This window comes from Leucopleurus acutus, assembly GCF_964270905.1.
Source record: "Leucopleurus acutus genome assembly, chromosome: 3".
Classification (NCBI taxonomy): domain Eukaryota; kingdom Metazoa; phylum Chordata; class Mammalia; order Artiodactyla; family Delphinidae; genus Leucopleurus; species Leucopleurus acutus.
In genome coordinates this window covers 55,927,932-55,955,459 of record NC_139145.1, presented here as the reverse complement: position 1 = coordinate 55,955,459, position 27,528 = coordinate 55,927,932, and the positions used below count along the sequence as shown (strand labels likewise).

At 40.2% G+C, this 27,528-nt stretch overlaps 1 protein-coding gene across 3 annotated transcripts in view; it reads right to left on the bottom strand.

Annotated features, from left to right (window-relative positions):
* The window catches only part of NR3C1 (nuclear receptor subfamily 3 group C member 1), a 609,329-nt gene that overhangs the window by 502,082 nt on the left and 79,719 nt on the right, over nt 1-27,528 (bottom strand). Inside the window, exon 1 of one of the 3 annotated variants that reach the window (XM_082835988.1) lies at nt 10,481-10,554. The exons of the other annotated variants lie outside the window; for them this stretch is intronic. The gene's annotated coding sequence lies outside the window, so the exon portion shown is untranslated. Of the gene's footprint in view, nt 1-10,480; nt 10,555-27,528 lie in introns of those variants that run through there. 3 annotated transcript variants of the gene reach the window in all.

Genomic DNA, 27,528 nt, shown 5'->3' with positions numbered 1-27,528 from the left:
TCCCTTGAGGGGCTTTGGGTACCAGAGCACCTGGAAGATGAGCTGGGGCTTCCCTCTCCTCTCTGTACCTTGGAAGCTGTTTGGTTAGACCTTGATTCAGTCTAGACATGGCTTTTCTGGTAGCATTCTGCTCAGTGGCACAGACCTTAAAAGACAGTGTCAATCCAGCTGCAACAGAAGAAACTATTTTAAAATTGCAATCCATCTGTGGTGATTTATTATTTTTCATACTTTAGGATAAATGTTAGAATACTCTCTAAACATAAAACAACTCGAGATTATTTCTGTACTCACACATTATTCCTATTTGTCTCACCTGCCACTTTAGCTGGAATTCTCAGGAGTGTGCAATTCTCAAAGTAGATTGTGATCTCCCTGTTTTAAAACTCAGTGACATGGGAGGTAGACACACATTTCTCTGACTTTCCACGTCTAACAATCCTCCTTTTGCACGGCTAAAGCAAGAGACTGAGCGTTATGAAAAATAAAAAAATCCAGGGGAAAGAATTGCACTTCTCTGGATTTCACAAGAATGATTTGGAGTGTTTTGAAATGTTTTAAAGGAAACTCTGTCTTGTCTAGGGCTGGAGTGAGGGCTGAGAGTGGAGTGGATCAATACGGGAGCCATCCCAGCTCTGCCTGAAGAGCTGTGGTAATTAGAGGAAATGGCTTATCAGGTTTTTTACAATCTGGAAAAGAAACCATTTGTAGAATCAATGGATGCCTGGCAGAGCCCATCAACTGTTGTTCAAAGATATATATCTTCATTACTCTCAGATACCTGAGTCAGATGGAACCTAAATTCCACAGCCCAGTGCATCATCCCTGGTTAAATGCATCCCACTGGTTATTAAGTATGGCTATTATACGCAATGGGAGGCTAGACATTAATTTGTCTCATAGGGAAACAAATGCTGGTTTTACTTTTATTATCTGGACCGCTTAATAGATTCCTTATAAGAAAATTTAAATCCATCACGACTCACTTGCAAGGACCAGCAGAAAAAGTGAAAGGATACAAAATACAGTCACTCTGGCAATGATGTGTGCCATTGCTTCAGCTGCTGGAATACTTTGGGACATTCAAACAAACTCTGGCATGTGAAGTCAAGAAGGAGAGAACTTTTTCCTGATTAGTGCTGTATAGGGAGTATGGAAAAGAGAGCAGAGAAAATGCTTGTCGCCATGTGCTACTGCCTAAGCAGAGCTGACATAAGACTCCCTTTCATTCTGCAAGTTATTTCTGGGCTAGAATGTTTAAATAAGAGCAAGATGGATAGTTCCTCAGGATTTCAGAGCTGGAACAGAGAACCTTTTAGAGGCAGGGTGGAACTGGAGAGGCAGTCACATTCCAAGGAAAAAGTCCTCAACCAGGGAGGTTTGGCTCAGAAGACAGTGGCCAGGCAGCTGGAGTCCTAAGACTTGCACCTTTTAACCAGGAAAGTCTGTATATAGGTCCTTGAAAATTTTGGATCCTTGTGGTCTGGCCTGGCTAGGGAATTGCATCGTCGTATAAATAAGGCATATTGAGCTTGAACATTTTTCTTCTAAGTAATTCAAATAGATCCCAAGATATTTATTGGAACTTTGGGGCCCACATAACTAACAGCTCACTTCCTTCTCTGGGTCCAGATCTCATTGAGAAATATATCACTGGAAATGAGATAGTTCGAGGTTAAAATGCCAGCTTGTACTGAAAGTTGAGCTGGAACAGAGCATGGATCTGCAACCACTAACACTTTTCTCTCTGAATGAAAGAAGCCCTGCCACCCGGCCAGGGTGGAGGCAGACAGCTGCCGGCCTCTTATCGGACAGTCCCCTCAGCACATGTGTGTGGAGGCGTAGCTGCTCCCTATAGAAAGAATGCTGAGCCCCAGGCCCCCACTCACTCAACTGCTCAGGCAGGAGGAGGGAAAGGGTAGGAGAGGGGGAGGGGGAGGGGGAGGGAGCGAATGGCCCAAGTGTTTCTCCCACATTTTTCCTGCCTAGGGAAATGTTTCCCTCTATTGAAATACAAAAAGTATTATATTGTCTGTAATTTTTGACTGTTAAATTCTCCATCCTAGACAATGTGATGGATCTATTCATTTTAATCCACGTCCTAGAGGTGTGGTTAGTTAATCTAAATAGAAATACACTCTTTAGCATTGCCAGGAGCTCTCAAATCTCACCTCTGGCAAGTTATAAGTTAGTTAGTAGTTGTTGAGAATCAACACCACCAGTTCAACCTACTCATTACTTACAGATGCAGAATCAGGGGCCTTGAAAGACTGACTTACTCAGGATCAGAGTTGGCTAACTGTGAGCTAGGAAGAGAAGGCAGGGCTCCTTCTCAATGAGCCAGTGGCCTCTTCATTTGGACCTGTGCTTACTTTAGTGTTGGGATATTATTAGTTAACATTTTTGGGGTGCTTATTACATAACAAACACGTTTCCAAGCACAGGTGTTATCCTTACACTCACATTTAATCCTTACACACACAGTGAGATTGGTCATATTATTATTCCCATTTAACAGATGAGAAAATTGATGCCTAAAGGACTTATCCAATGGCACTCAGCAAATGAAGGGTAGAGCAAGGACTCAAACCCAGACACTGGAGTCCAGAGTCCAGCCCACTTCACAGTGCTGGGAGGGGCGAGAAAAGTATTTTTAGAGAAGAACCTGCCTAACCCTCCCTTTCCACCACAAGGGAAACAGGTCCAGAAAACAAAGGAAGCACAACTGAATTTACTTTATCAAAGTAGCTGATCTTGCCCAAAGATTTTTTCCTGATGGTTTGTTGAGTACTTTCCAAAGAAGTGGATCAATTAGTCTCTTACTCATATTAGTATACAGAGTTGCACGTAAGTATTCAATGGTTAACACAACAGAGCCTGTGACTTCTCACACTGTTAATGATGAGTATCAGACTATTTGGTGGGTTCAGCTAACATACTGTAGTTTCACTCATTGAGATGATTTTCAGTTAAAATATTATTAACCAAGTACTGAGGTAATAAGATAGACCAAATGCCAAAATATGGCATTCTTCAATTACCTGAAGAAGTCTTTGGAACCAAAGGCTATGTAAAGTATTTTGATCTTTCTATAATGAACAATTAGTCCTATTGGATTCTACTTATTTACAGGAATGCTTGATACCTGAAACACTAGAGGTGGAAAATACATAGAATATTTTTTTCTTACATAGGATTACTGCAGCCGTAATAGTGAGCTACAGAGGGGCCTTCCAAAATTTTTGATACGTCTATATAGAGTCAATGAAATGGACAGTATAGTTCGTTTGATTCATGGCTTATCAGGATATGCTGAGCCTCATCTTCTGCCTACTCCCCTCATCCACACACATACAAAGGAGGCTTTGGGGGGCGTAACAGGATTACCTGCAAATAATTAAAGGAAAGAAAGACATCCAGGGCATGGGATTCTTGCCATACCAGTATCCCAGAGGACCATGGGGGAAATTCATCAATAGAGAACAAGAAAATTAGTCTAGAAAATAGGTACTTTTTACCATACTGACATTTTGGCCCAGATCCTAACGTTGAACTTGATCAATCCAGCTAGGCTGGGTCAAAGGAAGGATTCTTTTCACTGATCCTAGATTGGTTCAAGTGGTCTAAAACTCAGCAGGCTGAAGCTTCACCTTTTTCTCCAAAATTCAAGGCCTTATTTCCTCAATTTTACCATTTCCATGTGGAGCTGGCAGGTCTGAAGCACACCTACCAGTAAGAGAGACCTAGGGAAGCAAGGATTTGCCCACTGGAAGCCCATGGACTGTAGCTGGCTCAAAGATATGTTTTATTTAGCTTCAACAGTGTTTAAAATTTCAAGTAATTTTAATATAAAGAGATTTTTACATGAAACAATTAGACTTCTAGGTCTCTTAGAAAGTTAGCAGATCCAGCCCAGAATGGCCATCATCAAAAGTCTACAAATAATAAATGCTGGAGAGGATATGGAGAAAAGGGAACCCTCCTACACTGTTGGTAGGAGTGTAAGTTGGTGCAGCCACTATGGAAAACAATATGGAGGTTCCTTAAAAAACTAAAAATAGAGTTACCATATGATCCTGCAATCCCACTCCTGGGCATATATGTGGAAAAGATGAAAGCTCTAATTGGAAAACATACATGCACCCCAGTGTTCATAGTAGCGCTATTTATAATAGCTAAGACATGGAAATCTAAATGTCCCTCTAAATGTCCATCAGCAGATGAATGGATAAAGAAGTTGTGGTATATATACATATATATATATAGAGAGAGAGAGAGACAGAGACAGAGACAGAGAGACAGAGAGAGACAGAGAGAGAGACAGAGAGACAGAGAATGGAATACTATTCAGCCATTGAAAAGAATGAAATAGTGCCATTTGCAGCAACATGGATGGACCTAGAGATTATGAAGTATGTAAGTGAGGTAAGCCAGACAGACAAATATATGATATCACTTAAATGTGTAATCTAAAAAATGATACAAATGAACTTACTTACAAAACAGAAACAGACTCACAGACATAGAAAACAAACCTATGGTCATCAAAGGGGAAAGGGGGACGGGGAGGGATAAATTAGGAGTTTGGCATTAACAGATACGCACTACTATACATAAAATATATATAAGCAAGGTTCTACTGTATAGCACAGGGAACTATATTGAATATCTTGTAATAACCTATAATGGAAAAGAATCTGAAAAAGAATATATTCTTTCTCTCTCTCTCTCTCTCTCTCTCTCTCTCTCTCTCTCTCTCTCTCTATATATATATATATATATATATATATATATATATATATATATATATAATCACTGTGCTGTACACCTGAACCTAATACAACATTGTAAATCAACTCTACTCCAATAAAAGAATTAAGTTAGCAGATCTAGCTGACTGGGATGCCCACATGCCTCCAGGAGGCTGGAGCCACACCATGGCTGCCCCTCTGATGAATTACGGACTTTCCAGTTTATACGGAGTTCCCCAGCCCAGTCTGTCCACCTCACTACATATATTAACTGACTAGCTCTGTAGTATTTGACTTTGTCACTCCTGTCTGGTCTAGATTGCTGGAGAGTCCGGGGAAGTCAAACCAAGCAAAGAGGCAGACTCCTTCCTGTCTTCACTCTGGCAGTCTGTCCTCGAATCTTGGGCTTTGAGCAGCATTGTGTTTCCTTTGTGAAGGAAGAGAAGTAAAATCTGGCAACTATCTTCATAGGAGGCGGAGGAGGAGGGAAGATTGGAAAAGAGTATTGACCCCACTGGAGGCCAACGTGGTGTCTAGAATAGATGTGAAATAAACTTTCTTTGTCCTTGACTACCCAACACCATACCATCAGTCAATCTTGTCAATTCTGCCCAAAATGCAGTCAGTTGAGTCGGTGAAAAGTAGATCAGCCAATCCTACTTTTTTGACCTAACCGACCACTAACCTTCATGCTCACATCTAGTTTAGTGAAAAGGACATCTTTATTTCTGGGATAATTAAGGAAAAGACCTTGCTGGTCTGGTCAGTGACTGTAAAATGTAGCTTTCTTGCTACAGAATTGCATCAGGTAAGTGAGATGGGGATGCAGGAACTTCTGTGACACAGAAGAAAGCAGACCAGGGATAGCATGGCCCATCATCAGTATTCAGATAGTTAAAAAGCTTGCAGGTAAGTTAACTGCAATTTATTCAGTGTTCCCGGAGTAATTCATTCCCATTCCCTTCACTTCTGAATAATGAGCTTCATATCTTTTTGAGTGGTTACTATTTCTAAAACGACCTGATAATTTATTTCACATTGTCTTCTTATAATAATTCCTTTTTGTATTAGAGCTCTAGCTACAAGGGAATAAATAAATGGATAAAATCCTTTGCACCAAATTTCTGTGATGCAGGATGAGCTCATACATTAAGGAGACCTGGGTCATAGTCTCAACCTTGCCATCAACCACTGGATGATTCAGCAGTCACTTCCCGTCTCTGGGCCCCAATTTTCACAGCAGTAAAGAGAAGATGTGAACTAGATGACCCCTCATATATTTTGCCACTCTTATCTTTTGAGAGGCAAAGACTTGTGGGAAGGAGCCCTAAATTCAAGACAGGCCAGTACCACTGAGTACTAACACTTGATAAATTACAGTATGTGGTTCCCTCTTGGTTTCTATATACAAAGACCTCCTATTCAATTTGATCACTTAATTAAATTGAAAAAATATAGTTAAACCAAAAAATCATAATTAATGGTATACAGGAGACCCTCTGTATCTGTGGGGGAGGAGGTTGCAGATGCGGAACCCATGGATACCAGAGGGCCGACATTCTACGTTATTTTATGGGAGGGACTTGAGCATCTGCAGATTTTGTATCTGTGAGGGCGCCTGGAACCAATCGCCCGAGGACACCAAGGGACGACTGTATCCCTTAAGTATTTTAACTTAGCACACAAAAACGTTCATTGATTTCCCCATTTTTCATAGGGCCAAAGCCTTTTCTTTGATTTTCGGTCTGCTGATTGTATCACCCACTAGGAACTCTCTGTGATCTCCAGTTTTGATTTGCTTACATTGGAACAAGAACTTAAAATCGCTGAGAAGCAATGCAACTTAAAAGCTCCTAGAATTTTAAAATTTGGTACCATTTTCTGATTGTCTTCTCACACACACCTAATTTATAACAGCATTTTAAAGTTGCTTAATTTTATCAAGGCTCCAAAGAATTCAACCCATTTTTCACAAGAATAAACACCATTTTTGCCTTTTCATTTCATTAGTTAATGTACATTTAATTATGTTACCAAACTGTAACAATATGCGTAATTGCCATGAACAGGATGACGCTTGTTAAGTATAGAACTCAAATGCAGTATGTGGATATCCTGGAGTACGGCGTATTAGAGATCAGTGATCAGGATGCTGAGACGCTAGTTAATCCATGTGGTTAATAAAAAGTCAGTTAGGTGGAGGTTGATCAGTAAGACTGCCCACTGTATGTTTTATCAATTCGGGTTATTTGCAAGTAACCAAAGGCAAGTCTAACAAATGTAGGCAAAGAAAGGAGTTTACTGGAAGGATCTGAGATTGGAGGAAAAGCTAAATAGCCAGTTCTCAGAAAGACGGGAACTAGGGATGCACTGGGTGTCTTGGCAGCAGGCATGGATGGACAGTCTCTTCAGGGTGTGTCACTGGATGACGGGCTCCAACTGTTTCTTCATCTTTGTGTCATTCTGATTGAGATTCACATTGCCATGAGAGGGACTCTGTTTGGCCTATGGGTCACTTGGACTCTCCTCAACCAAGGAACGTCAGACCCAAGAAAGGACCACCCCCAAGACTGCACGCACTGGGGAGGGGTCATTCTGCAAAGGCCGCCAGAGGTGCTTACCAGAGGAGGGGGAATGTGCACGGTGAACCTAGGTCCATGAGTGTGAGCAAGAAGCGACGTTAGCCCTGGGGAGATTTAGAGCCCTGGAAGTGAGTCCTGATTCTGTCTAGAAGAAGGTGAAGGACAAGGAAGCCTTCAGCTGCTGACTGTTGCTTTATGCCTTGACGTCCACTTTCCCATCAGCTCTGAAGGCTTCTACCTTCTGCAACTCTCACTGGAACACTCCAGTTTCCTCAACTATCCACACTGTTCCAGCTGAAAGCAGGTGTGGTGTCTGGATCCGGGCCCCAGCTTGTCACTTATTAGCTGCATGATCTTGGGTACCCATTGCTTCTACAGACCCCAGATTGTCCATATATAGGATAAAGGTTCCTTCCAGATAGAACGTTTTGTCATTTCTCTATCTGGACACAACCCCTTCCTTCATACATTTGACTATAAGTCAGTAAAGCAGATATATCTCTATAATGTTTATTGAAATTATTTTGCAGGCCAGTAAAAATTAAAGTGAAAGTTTTATTTTAGGTTTGAATGGAGATATATACTATGTAAATATGGTGCTTAGAGATAAATTAAAATACCAGTTAAAAGCATTAAAACACATGCTACCATTCATTCACACTGCAAACTGGCTAGCTGGCTACTATACTAGATTCCTCATCTCCAGTTGCTTTTCTATTCTTTTATTAAGATAGGTGCACAAGAGATTTCCCCTTCTGCCATGAACTTTTTAAATGGTTCCCCACCCCTCCCATGACAGTGACTTCTAATTTTCCTATGTTACTTTGTTTGCTTGTTTGGTTTTCAGTACTGCTGGACTTGTTTTGTTTCCTTTCAAAGACTATTTTAATGAGATACTCAAGATGGTTTCCTGGAGTATTCTAAGGATAGGAGATGCTCTTGGCTTCTTTCAAAAAACCCCTCCGAGACAACCGCTGAGAATCTTATACCTACTTAAGGCTTTGGCATTGTGATACCCCTAAACTCTTAGAGGCTTTACCGCAGATAAAGGGGGGGGGGTGGATACTCTGAATGAAGGTTAAGCTTCTACTACCTGGCAGGATGGGAGCTCAACACTGAAGTTAAATTCAATCATAGACAGAAATATTACTTGTATACTTGAGTTTATGGACTGAAAGATTTATCTTACAGAGATTTGAATTTTATTCAGTAGATGACAGGAAGCTAAGTAAGGCAAATGACAAGTCAAATATTTATTTTAGAGAAGTCACTTGGGCAGCAGTGTAGAAGATAAATTGAAAGGGAGAGACAGAGGATGGGGAGACCAGTTAGGAAGTAGTTAGGAAGTTGAGTCAACAGGCTGGGTTGGAGGGAATGCAGGGGAGGCAAGCTAACTCACCCACTGCCTGTTCACCAGACCCATTTCCGTTTTGCTGGGACACACAACTAGACTACATTTACCAGCCTCCACTGCTGGGTGGGGCACTGTTACTGAATTTGGACCAGGGGAACGTAGGCAGAACCGAAGTACACAATGTGTAGCCTCCGATATGAACCTCCATCTGCTCTCCCTTCCTCAGTCTCCCGGCCAGACGTAGATACTAGGGTAACCCGGCAACCATATGTTGATGGCAGAACCTCCACGGGGCTGGGTCCCTGAATGGAGTACACACATGTGCACACACACACATACACATCCCCTTCAACGTGTGTGTAAGAAATACATTTCTGTTCTATTAAGATGCCCAAATTTCCAAGTTCATCTGTTAGCTGTTAGGACATCTTCACTAACATAATCCCTGAACCTCTCTGGTTAGAGCAGGGCTCAGTCCTTTGTATGCACTGCTGTGTGTCCACTCTGTCCCTACCTACGCCCTCATTATAAGAAAAACAGAGAAGTTGAAAGAAGAAAACACATTATCTATCATTTCAACCCTACAGGGATATGCACTCTTAACAATCGGGGGTATATTTCCTCTCATTCGTTTTGTTTTTTTTTTTTCCTATAGCATTAAAGGTTATACTTAGTATGTTCAGATCTTATATTTCTCACTTTGTGACGTATTTATTCATTCATATTCATTATGTGCCTGTGTGTCAGGCACTGTACTCAATGCTAGGGATAAAAGGACAGACATGACACAGTTCCTGTCCTCAGGAAACTGCAGTTTCATGAAGGAGAGATGTCTAAGCAGGTAATGACTAAGATAATGACACAGAAAATGTGTCAGCAGAGTGACAGAGAATAGAATTAAGGCAGCAGAAAGGAAGAGTCTCTAATATATTAAAAAAAAATGTTTATTGAGTGTTTGCTATGTGTCTTGGACTGTTCTAAGCACCTTTCATATATGAACTAATTTAATTCTCATGACAATCACATGAGATAAACATCACAGTATCTCAATGTTATAGGTGAGAAAACTAAACCATCGAAAGCTTGAGAACTTGCCCCTTGTCCAGGGTCTCACTGATACTTAGTATTTTAGGATTCAGCTGTGTGTCTCTGTGTGTGTGTGTGTGTGTGTGTGTGTGTGTGTGTGTGTGTGTGTGTGTGTGTGTGTGTGTGTGTGTGTATTCAGAGTTGGTTTCCTAGAAGAGTTTCAAAGAGGAGGGTAGGAAAGCACAGAGTTACAGGTGAGAAACTACAAATGGTTTCCTGGTTAAGCTGAGACGGAACATGTGACTCAGACCTTTGGATCACACTCCATTCCTATTGGAGTCCTGACATGGGAACTTGATGTGAAGATGTGTTTAGGCTCATTTGAGGAAGTGAGACCTTAAAGGGTGTCCGACTCAGCTTATACATTCTGCATAGAAGAAGGAAAGCTATTCATCTGTGTATAACTTTTGAAATCATATTGACCCCACTAGCTAATAAATGTGGCCCAAGTTCTGGAATCTGGAGAGATTTGGAACCCCTCCACCCTGGAGCCAGGGGCTGGTGGAAATTCAACAGGGAGTTAGAGGAGAGTGAAAGACCTCCTTCCTCTAACAATGATGACAGCTCAGAGCTCTACCACATCCAGAGGGGACATGCATTTTTCACAGACCCAGAGCCTAAATGTTGAGTAAGGAATAAGGTGCATATTTCACTGATGAATTAGGGAAAGTGGTGATACTGGGGAGGGGTGGATTTTCAGCACAGACCTGTGAGCAAACTTGGCCAGAATCCATCCTTAAATCAGCTGTAAGGCAGCCTCGCAACCTTGCTGTCCTCATCTAGAAATCATGGAGATAAAAGATCTTGAAAAAGCACGCTCGCCAAGGCAGCCTTCTCTTCCTTTTCTTTCTCATTGCTAAGTTCCACCCCTTGTTTCTTTCGTGATTTTCCTGCATAATTCAAATCTGAGCTCTCCCTATCAGCTCTCCCACTTGTCTGACATTCTTGCCCTGTTTTGTAGGACACCACAAAGGGACCTGCTTTCTGTTCCTGCGCCAAGAATCCTTCTCTAGAGTTAGAATCGCTCCTGTCCCCATACAGACAATGGTTTCCACACATATCAGTGACTCAATGCCTATGGTAGGATAAAGTGCACCCCCTCCCAAATATTCACCTCTTAATCCCAGAAACACGGGAATATATTACCTAACACAGCAAAAGGGACTTTGTGCTTGTGATTAAGGATCTTGAAATGGGGACATTTTTCTGGATTAGCCGGGTGGGCCCGATGTAATCACAAAGACCCTTAAGGAGGGTGGGGGAGGGATGGATTGGGAATTGGGAATAGCGCATGCAAACTATTATATATAGTGTGGCTAAACAACAACTATATAGCACAGTGAACTATATTCAATATCCTGTGATAAACCATAATGGAAATGAATATGAAAAAGAATGTGTATATGTATAACTGAATCACTTTGCTGTACAGCAGAAACTAACACAACATTATAAATCAACTATACTTCAATAAAATAAATTGAAAATGATCCTTAAAAGTGGAAGAGGGAGGCAGAAGAGAGAGGCAAAGGGAGACGTGACAACAGAAGAGAAGGTCAGAGTGATACAACACGAGGACTCAAGTTACCCTTGCTGGCTTTGAAGAGAAGAGGGCTGTGGGCCAAGGAACGCAGGCCATCTTTAGAAGCCAGAAAAGACAACTTCTGGAATCGAGGCCCTACCCTAGAGCCTCCAGAAGGGAACACAGCCCTACTGACATCCAGATTTTAGCCTACTGAGACCCATGTTAGATTTCTAACCTTAAAAATTGTGAGATAATAAATTTCTGTTGTTTTAAGCGACTAAGTTTGTGGTAAATTGTTACAGCAGTAACAGAAAACCAATACAATGACATATGAAATTTTCTCTCTTTATCAGGCAAGCATAGCTCAAATAAATCTTCTGTAGTACTTGCCTCATTTTACAGCTCTCAACCTTGGCTAATTTCCTCATTTATGCTGACCCGTGGTATCCCAAGAGTGTTACGACTCTTGCTTTCAAGTCATCTTTTGAAGAGGGCTAGCTTTCTATGCTTGGGGAGACCACTTCTTCTTATAGCTGGAATAAATCCCACTGGCTGACATCATGATTTGATTTTGAATCCATGCACAACATATATATTTGAAGGACGCCACAGACTGGGAGAAGATTTGGCCATTATAGTTTTGTTAGAGCACTGCTCACAGTAATCCCCTTCTCTTGACTCTCTTACTCATTCTCCATTGCTCTTGGAAACTTATTTTCACATTTTACTTTTGACTGTAGATCTTACATTGAAGACAGGCATTTCATCCACCTTGTTTGGGGGAGACCAATGGGCTGTTAATATCTGCAGAATTTGGGGGTATGAAGAAACTCTAAGTCATAATCACTCAGTGGCTTAATGGGAACCTGGAAGGGTATCCTGGTTCCTCACATAAGCAGGGTTGGTCTAGAGTCATTGTTGCATCAAGATTAAAAGCAAGTCTAGAGTTCCAGTTTCAGTTCAAAGTTTATTAAATAAAGTCACCTGATAATAGTTTCTATACTCCTACAATGTTTATCCTGGTCCAGTGTTTCCCAAAGCATAGGGTGGATGTTTACCACCTGCTGATATATGAGATGGTTTAAAGTGATCCATGGAAAGAGAATTTAATAACACTGAATGAATCACATGAGGCAAAAGTGATTCCCTTTTGAATTCTCGTTTTTAATCATTCTTTGTGCTTCAAGGTGAAAGTATCATCTGCTGGTGTGCCTTTAACACCACTCTAACCCGAGCTAATCTGCCTTATATTAAAGAAAGAACAGCCCTCAGGCAACAGAATATTTTTGACAGCTTTATTGAGAAATAATTGACATAAAACAAATTTATACTTAAAGGGTATAATTTGAAAAGATTTGACAAGCATGTACACTCATGAGACCATTACCACAGTCAAGATAATATTTCCCTCACCCCAAAAGTTTCCTTGTGACCAGCTGTGATCCCTTCCCTTCGAATCTTCTTGTCCACACCTGACCCCCAGGTAAGCACTGACCTTCTTTCTGTCACTAGAGATTAGTTTGCACTTTTGAGAGGTTTATATAAATGGAATAATACAGTGTGCACTCTTTTTGTTTGTTTGTTTCTGACTGCTTTCACTTAATATTTATTTTGAGATTCAGCCACATTGTTGTGTCAATAGTACATTCCTTTTTATAGCTGCATAGTATTCCATTATATGAATATATCACAGTTTGTTTATCTCTTCACCTTTGATGGACAGTTGACCTGTTTCCAGTTTTGGGCTATTACAAATAAAGCTACTATGAACACTGACGTTCAAGTTTTTGTATAGACATATGCTTTCTTTCTCTTCAGTAAATATCCTGGTGTGGTATCGCTAATCCCATGGCAGGTATATGTTTAAGGTTACTGTCAAAACATTTTTCAAAGTGGTTTTACCATTTTACATTCATACCAGAGAGTATGAGAGTGCTGGTTTTCTCATACCCCCATTAAGACTTCTTATAGCCAGTCTTTTAAATTTTAGCCATTCTGGTAGTATGTAGTCATATCGTACTGTATTTTAAATTGCATTTCTTTAATGACTAGTGATGTTGAACATATTTTAATATGCTTTAGTTGCCATCTGTTATCTTCTTTGGTGAGACATCTGTTCAAATATTTTGCTAATTTAAAAAATTTGCTTGTTTGTCTTATTATTGAGTTTTCAGAGTTCTTTATCCTGGATGTAAGTACTTTATTCGATAAACAACTTGCAAATATTTTCTCCCAGTCTGTGACTTCTCTTCTCATTACCTTATAGTATTTTTTTTTTTCCTTTTTTTGCGGTACACGGGCCTCTCACTGTTGTAGCCTCTCCCGTTGCGGAGCACAGGCTCCGGACGCGCAGGCTCAGCGGCCATGGCTCAGGGGCCCAGCCGCTCCGCAGCATGTGGGATATTCCCGGACCGGGGCACGAACCCGTGTCCCCTGCATCGGCAGGCGGACTCTCAACCACTGCACCACCAGGGAAGCCCGTTATAATATTTTTTAAGAGAGAAAGTTTTAACTTTGACAATGTCCAGTTTATCAACTGCTTTTTTTTTTATGTATTGTAATTTTTGTGTCTTATCTAAGAAATCTTTGCCTAAGTCAAATCACAAAGATTTTCTTCCATGTGTTTTCCTAGAAGTTTTATAACTTTAGGTTTTATATTTAGGTCTATGATCCATTTGGAGTTAATTTTTGTTTATGGTGTAAGGTATGAATTTAAGTGTTTCCCTCCTTTCCTTCCTTCCTCCTGTTCACCCTCCCTCCCTTCCTTCCTTTCCTTCTTGCATATGATGTCCAATTGACCCAGTACTATTGTTGAAAAGATTACACTTTCTCTACTGAAGCACCATTACACCTGTGTCAAAAATTCGTTGTCCATATATATGTGGGTCTATTTCTGGACCCTGTTCTATTCCAGTGATCTGTATGTCTATCTTTATACCACTACCACACTGTCTTGATTACTGTAGCCTTATGTTGGTTATTCTGGAGGTTCTTTTCCTTTCCATATACATTTTAGAATCAGCCTGTCAATTTCAATAAAAAGGCCTGCTGGGATTTTTTTTGGATGCATTGAATCCATAGATCTATTTGAGAAGAACTGACTTCTTTAAAAATATTGTCTTCCAACCCATGAGCAGCATATCTTTCTCAATTTGTTTAGGTCATCATTCCAGTTCCAATGCTCTTCATTCCTTTGCACACAGTTCACCTAGTATTTCTTTTCTTCCTGAAGGACTTCCAATAATATTTCTGGAAGGGCAGGTCTGCTGGTGATAAATTCTTTCAATTTTTGCCTTTATGTTTGAAAATTATTTCCCCTTGTATAGGTTTCTAGGTTAACAATATCTTCAGTACTTTAAAGCTGGTTCTCCATTGTCTTCTTGCTTGCAGGGTATACAACGAGAAAGCTGTTGACATTTCTATTTTGGCTCTTCTCCATGTATCATGTCTTTTTTTTTTCTTGGCTGCTTAGAATTTTCTTTTTCAATTATTGGTTTTTAGCAATTTGACTATGATGTCAAATGAGTATATTTTCCTTTGAGTTTTTTAGATCTGTGTATTTTTAGTTTTATCAAATTTGGAAAATTTTTGGCCATTATTTCTTTAAATATTTTTTGTCTGTCCTCCCCTGTTTCCTTTATGGACTCCAAACACACAAATATTAGGCTGCTTGCAGTTGTTCCACAGCTCACAGATGCTCTTTTCATTAAAAGAAAATTCTCTTTGCTTCATTTTGTATTGTTTCTATGCTGTGTCTTTAAGTTCATGAACCTTTTTTTATTCAAAGTCTAATCTGCTATTATGAGGTATTTTTCATCTAAAACATTGTGTTTTTCATTTCTAAAAGCTCAATTTTCAAAAAATTAGGGTATAGTCTTTTTTATATCTTCTTTGACTCCACTTACTTTTTTTGAAAATGTGGAATATAGTTATAGTAACTGTTTTAAAATCCTTGTTTGCTAATTCAGGGTTGGTTGTAACTGATTGTTTTTTCCTCATCATCACACGTAGTATTTTCCTGCTTCTTTGCTTGTCTAGTAATTTTTTTTATTCATTGCAAGACATTATGAATTTTAACTTGGGTGCTGAATATTTTTGTATTCCTATAAATATTGCTGAGTTTTGTTCTGAATCACAAATGTGGAAACAGTTTGATCCTATTGGGTTTTTGCTTTCAGGATTTGTTAGATGACAGGAGAGCAGTGATCAGTCTAGAGGTTCACCGTTTCTAAGGCAAGATCTTCTGAATGCTCTACCCAATGAATGATGAATCAGGAGGTTTTCCAATCTAGCTGAAAGGAACAGGCACTATACTTGGCCCTGTGTGAGTCCCAAATACTATTCCTCTAATCCTTTTGGGTGATTCTTTCTTCATGCTCAGGTAGATTCCTCACACACATGTGCCGGCCAGTCCTGTGCTGAGTACTTCTTAAGGGGGAACCTCTGCATATCTCCGGGGAACTCCTTCAGTGCAGCTCTCTCCTCTTCTGAATTCTAGCCACCTTGTTCTCCCCGGACTCTCAACAACATCTTGATTCAGGGAGACCCCTGGGCTTTATCTGGGTTCCTCTTCCTGTACTGCTGCTTGGAAACTCTAGACAGTAAGCTGGCAGAATTGCAGGACTCACTTCATGTGTTTCCTTCTCTCAGAGATCACTGTCCTTTGTTGTCTGATATTCACTGTCCACTGGCAACATGGTAACCTTCTCCATTCTCTGAGAAGCAACGCTGACTGAGCTAAGATCTGAAGGATGAGTAGGAATTGTCCAGGAGAAGAGTTAAGGGGCTCACCATGAATGCTCACCTCTGCCCCAGGGTTTTCTGGATTTTTACCATTTTATTCAACTATAGAGATTTCATAAAACTCAATATTGCCAAATCCAATATATCGTATTTGTAATTTTTTCTCATGTTGGAAGGGCTACCATCACTGTAGCACCAAGTCAAACAATATGTGTCTATAACTGTTTTATTTCTATGCTAATCTGTTACATTACTCAAAAGGAAGGGTCCTTTCTCTGTCAAATTTGATATGAAAACAAAACAAACAAAACTTCTAGAGTCATTTTCTTCATGAGAAAACCATCTACGAGAGTTGAGGTTCCTTCCAAAATTCAAGATGGAGTTTACTCCTGGTGTCCTGAAGTCCTTCTACACTAGAACTACCTGTGCTTTACTCTACAGAACACCACTTATTTCTGAGAAGACCCAAGGAAACATGAAGGAGCCAGTAGTGCCTCCTTAGTGTTCAGGGGAAGGAGAAGAAGTGGATAAAGGTACACATACCTGACTGAGTTGAAACATGCAAGGCTCCACATGATTTGGTGCCTGTCTACCTTCCTGAACTCAGCCCTCCCATTCTTTCTCACCTGTACCCCATGCCATCCTTGTACACTTGCTAACCGCCTGGCAGCTATTCCAGCCTCCTTTCTGCTCCTCAAACAAGCCAGCACCTCCTGCTTTGGGGCACTTGCTCCATCCTCTGCCTGGCAGGCTCTTCCCCGTGTCATCACATAGCCAGCTTCTCTTCATCCTTCAGTGCGGGATCAAATACTGCCTCTTCATAGAGGCCTTCCCTGAGCATTTAAGGACATGTTCTATTTTGCTAATTTACTTCTCTGTCTTCCTCTCTAGAATGTAAGCCCTATGAGGGCAGGGGGATCACCTCTACTATACTTAGCTGTATACCGAGTGCTAGCACAGTACTTACCATATAGTAGGTAAAACTCAATAGTTATTCTTAAATAAAGGAACTAATATCAGACACCATGCTAAGTAATGGTCAATCATTTATAGGTTAAATAATTCTAAAAAAACTGGGGGAGCTATCTGGTTTGCCATGACATAAAAAAAGAAACAGCTGATCGATTTTTAACTTTCTAGTATGATGACAGGTCTCACTAAATCAAACCAGGACCCTACGCTTTCATTTAAATGGGTGATTTTCATTTAAATGGGTGTGCCAGCTTTAGCTGGCACAAATGCTGTCACAGACATGGCAAACAAACCCCTTAGAGACTGCTTCCCCTAACTGATGGAAACAAAAATTGCCCTTCTGGTTCGACTGGGATTGAACATGTGGCTAAGACCTAAATTTACTTCTAGCCTTGATATAAACCCATCTGCCATTTGCTTGGTACAATTGAAAGTAACATTCTCACAGCCAGCCTGCCCTGTAATGATTTATCATCCTTGCTGTTCCCGAGGCTGTCAGAACTATGTCCCCAAAATAATATGCCAATACCAACTTCTGCAGAAGTCAATAATTATGCAGGTTTATCAGCCTAGAAGGTCAGCATATATTATAGAGTAGACACTTCTGGCTGATTAGAAATCTCAAACACTGATAGCAACTTGAATATCTATTATTGTTTAAAACAAAACAAAAAACCCCAGCAGCTCTCTCTCCTGTGATTTATTCCTTGAGGATACAGTCAGAAAGATGATTGCATCAGATTGTCCAGAATCACAGGCTTGCGGCATCGAGCACTTGCCTACTTGCACTTGGATCTTTCATCAGGAAGCGTAAAGGAACACAAAGACTGTGTGGCAAGACGGGAAAGGCAGAGAAAATAAAGCAGCCTTCCTTCGAGGTCTGAGAACTCATGATAAGGCCAAGGCAGAGAGGGCTGTGGAGACACAGAAACTGGGTTTGAATCCGGGCCTGATTACCACTTACTGGCTGTGGGACCCAAGGTGGGTTCCCTGACCCCTCCCAGCCTCAGTATTCTGTCTGTAAAATAAGAAAAAATAATATTTACCTTCCAGGTTATTCTGAGGATTAAATAGTATAATGAATGGGTAATTCTTTAAACTAAAATTTACTGTGGAAATACCAGGCATAAATTACATTCATAGGTATGCCTTTTTAATTTTTTAAATGGACTTTTGGAAAATGGTAGAAACTTCTGGACATCAAAGGCCTTTGTGCTCTTTGAAATGCCCTGAATTGGGAAGACAATACTGTGGCAGGAGAAGTTTAGGCATCCAAACGACTTGGGTTTGAATCCTGTCTCCACTACTTCCTACTGAGGTGACATCAGTAAAAGGATTATTGGAAAATTAAATGACATAAATGAGTTAAGCTACACAGTTACTGGAATTATCTGTTCTTAGCCAGAGAAAAGTAGTTTCGTGAATAATGTTAGTCTCTCAGGCATAGAATCACTAAGGATCTGAAATCATCTGAATTTTATGGAGGAAACTGAATGCTCACAAGTAAGGATAGTCTCATGGGAGAATTTCAAGTATAATTTAATGTCTCTCCATATTAAGGAAGTCTCACTGCCCACAGCCATCAAGCTTAAAACTAATTCTGTCCACCAGCCATAATCATTCAACTTATATTATCACCAAGCAAAAAACTTATTTATTGCCTTCATGGAGAAGCAGACCCTTCTGTGTCATCTGTCATCTGTGTGGTCTTTGCAGCCCACACATGTTGAACACAAGAGTAAAAACCTGGCTTGAGGTCCCTTTTCAGCGGGGATAACACAATCACCCATTTCCTAAGCTCACAACTGCTCAAATGGTTCAGCCCGTCTTTTCCTTACAACGTCAGGCAGCTATTAAATTTTCACCCTGCGATCAGTCTCCTGTCTCTTTTCCTGAGGACTGGTATGGGAAATTTTCTCCCTTCCCTGTGAATGGTGCTGGGCTCATTATTAAATTTTGTCTGGTGAATGAGGAAATCAAGGAGACATGAGGTGATTTCAAAAGTACATGTTCCCCATTCTTTTTGGCAGGGCCTAGGGGAAGAAAGAACAATGAGATTGTTTTAGGATTTTGTTTTATTAAGAGACAATTAGTGGTGTCTCTAGAAGTATACATATTTGAAAGAAATCAACTTATAGTAATTCAAGTGATTTAAGTAATTAGGAAGTCAGTTTTGTCAACAGTGAAAATATCAGCTGAGACCCTAAGGACCTGGAGTTCATAACAGGGGGTGAAAGGAGAGAACAGGATTAGGTACCAGGTAGATGGAGCTACCTGTCCCTGTAATATATGGCCGCTCTATGTCCAATCTCGCAGAAGCAGAAGCAGATTTTCTGCAGGGCCGTGATTCACTTTCAATCCCTCTTGCCCCTTGCAGCACAGAGCACACACTGTGCTCCTCCCTTGGCTATTTTCAGATCGAGTCCAGCATGGCAGCTTCCTATCACTATGCTTCAGGCACTGAGTGGAACATTTCACATTCAAAATTCACATAAGCCTCAAAATATCCTTGTGAGGATACACGATCGTTACCCTATTTTACAGAACAAAAATGGAAGAGAGGGACATAAAGTAGCATGCTCCCTGTCAGCTAGTAGGGAGTGGTGGGGCTGGAATTCAAACCAGGTCTATGCCCTTTAGCGTTACCACGTGAGGCCTCGCTAGAACCATCCTCTTCCTGCAACCCTACCCACCCTATGCGGTTCAGCCCGAGTGCTACCTTCTGCAGGAAATAAATATTTGTTAAACAAATCTCAGATAACTCTCCTTCTTTTAAATAATTGGTAATATGTTACCACCCAACATTCATCTCTATTTCCACAGAGAAATGATCTGTTTTGTATTTAGATCCCTAATCATCTTTTTGGCACTTTATCTTAATCAGTTTCATACTTTACTACATACATTTATCCATCCATACATCCTTTCATTCCTTCAACATCCCTTGCTAAATATATAGTGACCACCCATATTCTCTAGGCACTGAGTTACCTATTTGGAATAGGTAATCAACAAAATAGACATGGTTCCTGTCCTCATTAAGCTTACAGTCTAGCAGAAGAGAAGAGACATAAATTAATCAAATAATCATGTACATATATAACTACAAATGGAGACAAGTCCTATAAATATGGAAGGGCAGGAAGTTATGAATAACAGGTGGTTCTGACATCCTCTGAGGGAACTGGAGAAGGCCTCCCTGGGGAAGTGCTCTGTGAGCTGAGAGCTGGGGATGAATAACGGCCAGTAAATAATATCCATCACTTGTGGAGTGTTTAGTATGTGCCGGCTTTGTTCTAAGATTTTTCATGTAGGAACTCATTGACTCCTCAATACAACCCTACCTATTATTTCCCAGAACCAGTATTCTTAACCACTACCCTACCACTTTCTGTGTTGGAGAAGAAGAGGGGGAAGCATTCCAGACAGCAGGAGTAACAGTTGCACAGGAGTTGGACGCTGACGCACGGAAAGCAGAGGAGAACGCTCTGTGATGAAACCCCAGAGGCAGGGAGGGCTGATGCTGAGGTCTTTGGCCTTACTTCTACGAGTTTTGAGAATAATTTTTTCTTAAACTAGGAAAGTGACATAATTAGATTTGAGAGTTCAGAGATCACTTTGGCTGCTGAGTGGACCTTGGAATGCAGGAGGGCAGGGTGGTGTGAGGAGACCCATTGGGAGACCACTGCTGCCCTCTAGAGGAGGGCTTGGACTAGAGTGGCAGCCCTGGAGACGGAGACAAATGGATGGATTCAAGTGTATATGGTAGCTCTGTATTCAACTCCAGCTATATGTGCAAAATTCCCATAGATTCATATGATAAAATATAGTCTTTAAATGTATACACCCTGAGTTGCTCTAGTCTATGTCCCCAAGTCCTGGAGGTTTATGGAGTTCACTCTTAGTTATCCGTCCTCCCGGTGGGGATAGTTTGAGAGACGCTGTTTCTTTCTTTCTTTTTTTTTTTTTTTTTTACATCTTTATTGGAGTATAATTGCTTTACAATGGTGTGTTAGTTTCTGCTTTATAACAAAGTGAATCAGTTATACATATGTTCCCATATCTCTTCCCTCTTGCGTCTCCCTCCCTCCCAACCTCCCTATCCCACCCCTCTAGGTGGTCACAAAGCACTGAACTGATCTCCCTGTGCTATGCGGCTGCTTCCCACTAGCTGTCTATTTTACGTTTGGTAGTGTATATATGTCCATGCCTCTTTCTCGCTTTGTCACAGCTTACCCTTTCCCCCAGGGGCTTCAGGGCTTAGGAAGCATATAATTAACCTGCAGACAGCAGTACTAAGGCCCTTGGCAAATTGGTGGATGTTACCTGACATCGAAAATCAGAGTTGAGAAAACCTAAATTCAGCAAACCCATGACTTTTGTTGGTTCAGTGCTTTAGTTTGCAGATTAAAAACAAACTGTCATTAATTCCATAAGCTCTGAGTGAAGGTTCAAAGGGCATTTTCAAGAGATTATTCATAACTAGAAACTAGAAGTCCTATTGTGATAACTTGCCCATAAACATATGAGAACAACATAGACTTAATATTTATTAAGCTACTCCTGAGGTTTTAAAACTAAATGGAAAAGTGCTAAGGGTCAAACATTCTTGTTTGCAAGTATTACAGAAATTCAGGATTAAAAAAAAATCAGTATATAGGAGAAAAATCTCCATGGTTTATACTTATAACTATAGTGTGGGTACTCAAACACATATATAAGATGAAGTAGACAATCAAGACATTCATCTACCTAATTATTACCCTCCGAACTGTCAAATCAGATACTTGAGTTCAAACATGGTTTTGGTTTTTGGAAGTATGTCTTGTTTTGTTTAGTTTCAGGGAGGCCACGTCTGAATTTGAGTGATTGTATCTTAAATCTATTCAGAGTGACTGAATTGTTTGGGGGCTGAAAGAATATTATTAATACAACATGAAGCTGGAAATGGTGTTTCTGGATTTTTACAGTTGCAAATACAAGGCATGGAGAATTTACATAGGATTGAGTTTCTTGTTCAGTTCAATCCCTAAAGCCTTGCCAGGTATGACCATAGTTCCGAAGAGTCCTGCAGAGTTGCAGCTTCCCAGGAGGGAAGAGCTTCTGTTAGGTCTACAGGAAAGAGCAAAACCCCACGTGAAGCAATGTGTTTATGTGTATAAGTACCTCTGGGAACATGTCTCATTGGATCATCATACAGCCCTGTAAGGAGAATATGGCCAGCACCGTGAGCTCCATTTGGGGGCTAGAGGATAAAAAAAATTGAATGAGCTTTCTAAAGTGGTGAAAGAGATGGAAAATGGTGAGACTGATCTGCAGTCATTCGGCTTGGACCTCAACTCTGCTGGGTATTTCAAGTGGGTTTGCTTACAAAGACCCACCCTCCTTTTCCCTCTCTCTCTCCCTTTATCCCTTCCTTCCTCCCTCAACCTATATTTATGAAATGCTTCTGTGAACAATACTATGGTAGTCACTGCTGAGAAGCCAAGGCAATAAGCCAGATAACCCAAGCCAAAATCAAAACAAAACTGTTCCTGGAAAAACGAACAGTATCATTTCTGAGCCAGACTTTCATACCGTCAAGCCAAAATTCAGATAATTGGACTAATTATGATTTGTTTTGTCTATTTGACTTAATTAGCTGACTAATGTCCTTATTTCTAATTGTATCTGGAATACCCAAACTGTAAGATATTCATGCCCTGGGTGATTTGGGACAAGTTGCTTTACCTCTCTGATTCTCAATTATAACATTTTTCTCAATTAATAGATATTTTATATGTATTATAAAAGTTTCCTCAAGTAAAAAAATTATAAAAGTGCTTTGAAATGAAACCTGGAACTGCTTGGTATATACAGAGCCCTCAGGAAGGACCTGTTGTTGTTTGTATTAAGGTGAGACATGAAATGGAACTTACACGAATGCAAGGGAAGGTGGGAAAGGCTTCCAAGGAACTAACATTTGTTAAATGTCTTCTATTTGCCAGTTTATTCACCAAAAAGTGTGTCTTCTCACTCTGTATGTTGGCCATGACACATGTACTCTCCTTGGGCCCCAGAGAGTTGGTAGCTCCCTATAACCAGAGAAAAAGCGTTGCTTTTAGCACCCAATTGGAACATACTTTTCCTAGTTACTGACAGTCCTTAGATAAGGCATTAAATCTCCTTGAACAATAGAGTGAGGAAGTGATTCCTTTGAAAATTCTTTTCCAGTGCTGATCTCATCAAGCAGAAAGTCTCAGTTTGGAGTTGTTAAATCTTTAACACATCTTTTACACTTCATAATTTTCATCCTTAACGAGGTCACAAGCTCAGAACCTTAGTCAGACAACTGTCTAGTTACAGTTTAATTTTTAAAATTACTTTTTACAGTGATTTTATATAATTAAAATAATATGAAGTTTTCTTTTAAATAACTTTGACTAAAAAGGAGAGGTGATTTAAAAGAATAGTAAGTAAATATTAGCCAACTATGATAAAAACATATGAGGATAATATGAGTTGGTTTGCTGATACAGCAAAAATCAAATTCATTAAATTAAAATGACTGAACTTTGGGAACTACTGCTCTAGCTAAAAGGGAACAATGACTGTTCTGTTTGGCCTTATGATCTCTTAGCCTTATTTTAAACCATCTAAGGCTCTTTGCCCCAAGAGAATAAAGAGATGATACACTTGGTTGTCTGGATTCACCAAGAGCATGAGAATTGCAGTATTCTTGAATAGAACAGTAAAAGCACATCTACAGAGACCATACACAGTCAGCCAGAAAGAAATCTCTAGGCCGACGACACAGCAACCAGGGGGAAGAAGGGGCCTAACCCAACCAGATAAGACCTCTGTTGGGCCCCTTCCATCTATGTTCCAGAGGACTGTCATATCCAGATCTAGGGTGAATGTGATGGGGATGCAGAGATGGAATGTCCAAGGAAAACAAGAACAGTAGTCAGATAAGAAGAAACCTTTCCTTGGCATCAATGTACTTGCTATACTCCTATTGCGTGCTTCTGTGATCAACCTAATAAATTCCCAATTCTCCTGGAAAATAGTTTAAGCACAGTATTTTGTAAAAAAGGATCATTCGTGAACATGTTTCAAGAGGAAAGAAACTAAATAGAAAATTCCTATCAAATGAGAAGGACCCACAAGACCTTTACCTTCATGAACTCAGCTTAGTGTGTGTATATATATATATATATATATATATATATATATATATATATACACTAATTTAATACTCATACTTCCAAGTAAGTATGATGATGTCATTCCACAGATGGGGAAACAGGCTCAAAAGAGTGAAATAACATCCTAAATAAAAAGTTAGTAGAGATGAAGCCAGAGTCCACACTTAGATCAAACCTCATTTGTTTTTCACGATATGAACTGCATGGAACAGTGTTTTTGTTTTTTATTCAGGGTCTATATATATGACTTAAAGGTTCTGGGTCCTTTTCTTGCAATCGGAGACACCTTTATCTGCAAGCAGTTTTTTAGATGTTCAGTACAAATCTGGATTCATTTTACTGTTTCGTTTCTTGATGCAGTAGATTATTGATGATGCAATAAATCTATGACCTAGCAGAGAGCTTGGACCCCTTCTATAATGTTTTCCCTGTATACACACAGTTTTTCCACATACTTGTGGTTTATTGACTGTTCCCTTCATTTGACTGTATTTACCAAATGTTTGCTTTGTGCTTGGCATTGGCCTTCATCCTCTGCATCTACCTACAAATGAATTTGCAACCATCTGCAACTCACCGACATCATCAACTTTCCTGCATCAGGTGTGTTGCACACATCACCGTTATGTTAAATGTGTTCCCACCATGCTTGATCATTTATTATATCAACGTGGGCAAAAGTTCTCCCCAGGGAAGGTGAGTGAAGCTGAGGTAAGAAACAAATGCTTTGATTAGAGAAATGGTTTCTAGAAAACATTTCTTTCTTCCTTTTATCCCCGTTTAAAAGGGGAAAAAAGTGAGAGAGAAAAAAGCCCACAGGCAAAAGAAATCATTTCTTCAGCATACTGATGGCCTCCAAAAGATCTTCATAAATATCGAAGTGCATTCACATACTCTGTTTCTCAACTACTCCTTCCAGCACAGTGTTTAGAACACTCAGGATGTACAGATGGTGTGATGTAGTTCACCAAGGGTCTCACTAGAGTCTGAAGGAGAAGTTAGTAAAATGAGCTTCCTTCTATTTTGCTTCAGGACTCCTCAATATAACTTTTTTTTGTAGTTTCTATTTAGAAAGCCAATTCAACTTCCTGTCTTGTTTAACCTAAATGGGCTTTTCAACACCTCCATATTCTTGTCTTGTCAGGTCTTTCTCATTCTTGGTTTGAATGTAAACCTTCACCTGTACTCCTTTTTCTTTTCAAGAGTGGCTTGCAAGCCTCTCTGTTTTGATGAGCCTTGGATCCTCATTATTCTGTTCTTTCAAAAGCAAAGACTGATTTTTTTAGATAAAGTTTTTTTTTTTTTTTTTTTTCTGATGTCTCCTTGCTTTCTTTGTCCTGAAATACCAAACAGATCTCTGACGCTGTAACATAGGTTTTTATTTTAGATAAGTTTCAGGAGTAGATCATGCAAGATATTATAAATTGTGTGTGCCCTTTTACTTATTCCCTGGATGAATTTAATGCATTATTCACTGACTAATTTATTAATGTAACAGGTTTATTAAATGCCTACTATGTGCAAGACAGTATGCTAAGGTTTGGCGACAAAATGAACAAAGGTACACATTGCATCAGACTCTCTGTTTAACAGAAGAGGGTGATTGTACAACCAAATACCAGTTATCTTCAGGAATCATATATCATTGTTTTCCTCTGCTACAAAACCATGATTTGGTTATTGATACCAAGCAGGACCCTGTGGGCTTCTGGGCATAAAAGCCTTTCTGTGTCCCCTTGTCTGAGTTCCAAAGAGCAGGTTCAAACAATTGCTAATCAGGGAAGGAAGGAGATGAAGAGACAAGCGAGGAGCAGCAAAGAAACAATAGTATAGCCTTGAGGGCAGAGTCCTGGTTCTGCCTCAAGGGAACTTTTGCTCTTCTGCAGAATTAAAACCCCCAGCCAGTGGAAGACCCGATGAAGCATTCTTCATTCCAGAGATCACAGTTGCCTATCCTCACCTGACACCAGATGATCTCTGGATGGAAGGAATGCAGGCACTGCGCACCCTGACCCTTAATCAGCAACACATCCAACCCCCAGGCTATAAGACTCCTTATGGGCCACGCCCCCCCCCGGGGGACACACAGTTTTGAGGGCATTAGCCCACTGTGGCCCCCTTTGCCTGGCAAAGCAATAAAGCTATTCTTTTCTACTTCACCCAAAACTCTGTCTCTAAGATTTAATTCAGTGTTAGGGTACAGAGGCCGGATTCGGCTTCACTGTTACAAAAAGTTTGTAGCTGTGGATGTAATATAGCAATATTTAGTAAGTCTTTGTTGAATGAATGAATAAAGGAATACAGAGCTTGAGAAGAAAAGTTTCTGGATAAGGTCCAGAATTAGGGATTTGGGTAAATATATAAGTGAGAAAGTAAGCACTCAGTAAAGAAAGAGCAAGACTGAGAAGACCCAGGATTGATGTTTTCAAAAACCAAGGGGCCCAGAGGTGAAAAACAATGTATTTACAGTTGTGGACCTCTAGAACCAGGTCAATTAAATTGCTCAGTGGACAGAAAGTTATTTTCAGAAGAAAAAGAAATAGGAAATAATGCTTTATATACCACTTTGTGGATTGATAGCATTTACTCCCCAAGAAGTGATATAAGTTGAAAAACTATAAATTGGTCTATATATTTTAACAGGGAAGAACAAAATCTGACTCCACGCTGGATCTGTTTCTTCTACTTTGACCTTTGCTTTTCCATTGCTTTTGTTCTGTCTATAAGCTACAGGCATACATAACACCTGCCTCAGGGAACCCTGCCCCTGTGCCTGAATGTTAAAGTGCCTTTGTTCAGCTCACAGGGAAACACCCTGACCCTGCCCACCTGTGAATGGCGGCAGAAAAGAAGAAGTTAACACATACCCTCTCAGAGGCTGGCCAAAACCAGGAGAAATTTTGCAAGACCTACGGCCTTTTTACTTTACATCCTCACCTCCTCCCCCTCTCTATTCTATAAAAGAAACTAGCATCCAGACCCCAGTAAGATGGTACTCTAGGACACTAGCCCGTCATCTTCTCGGATGCCCTGCTTTCTGAATAAAGTCACTATTCCTTGCCTCAGCACCTCATCTCCCAATTATTGGCTGGTCATGAGGTGAACAGACTGAGCTTGGATTCAGTAACAATATAAGCCATGTTAAGAACGGACCCAAATCAATTTGGTCACTCACAATTATTAGCTTCTTTATAGAACTGGTACCCTTAACAAATGTAGAGCTAGTTTACAGTTAAAGATCTCCTCCTCTACAACTGTGCTACTAGGTTTAAATTTTTAAAAGTCTTAAACTAGAACCTTCCACACATATACAATGTATTAGAAAGCA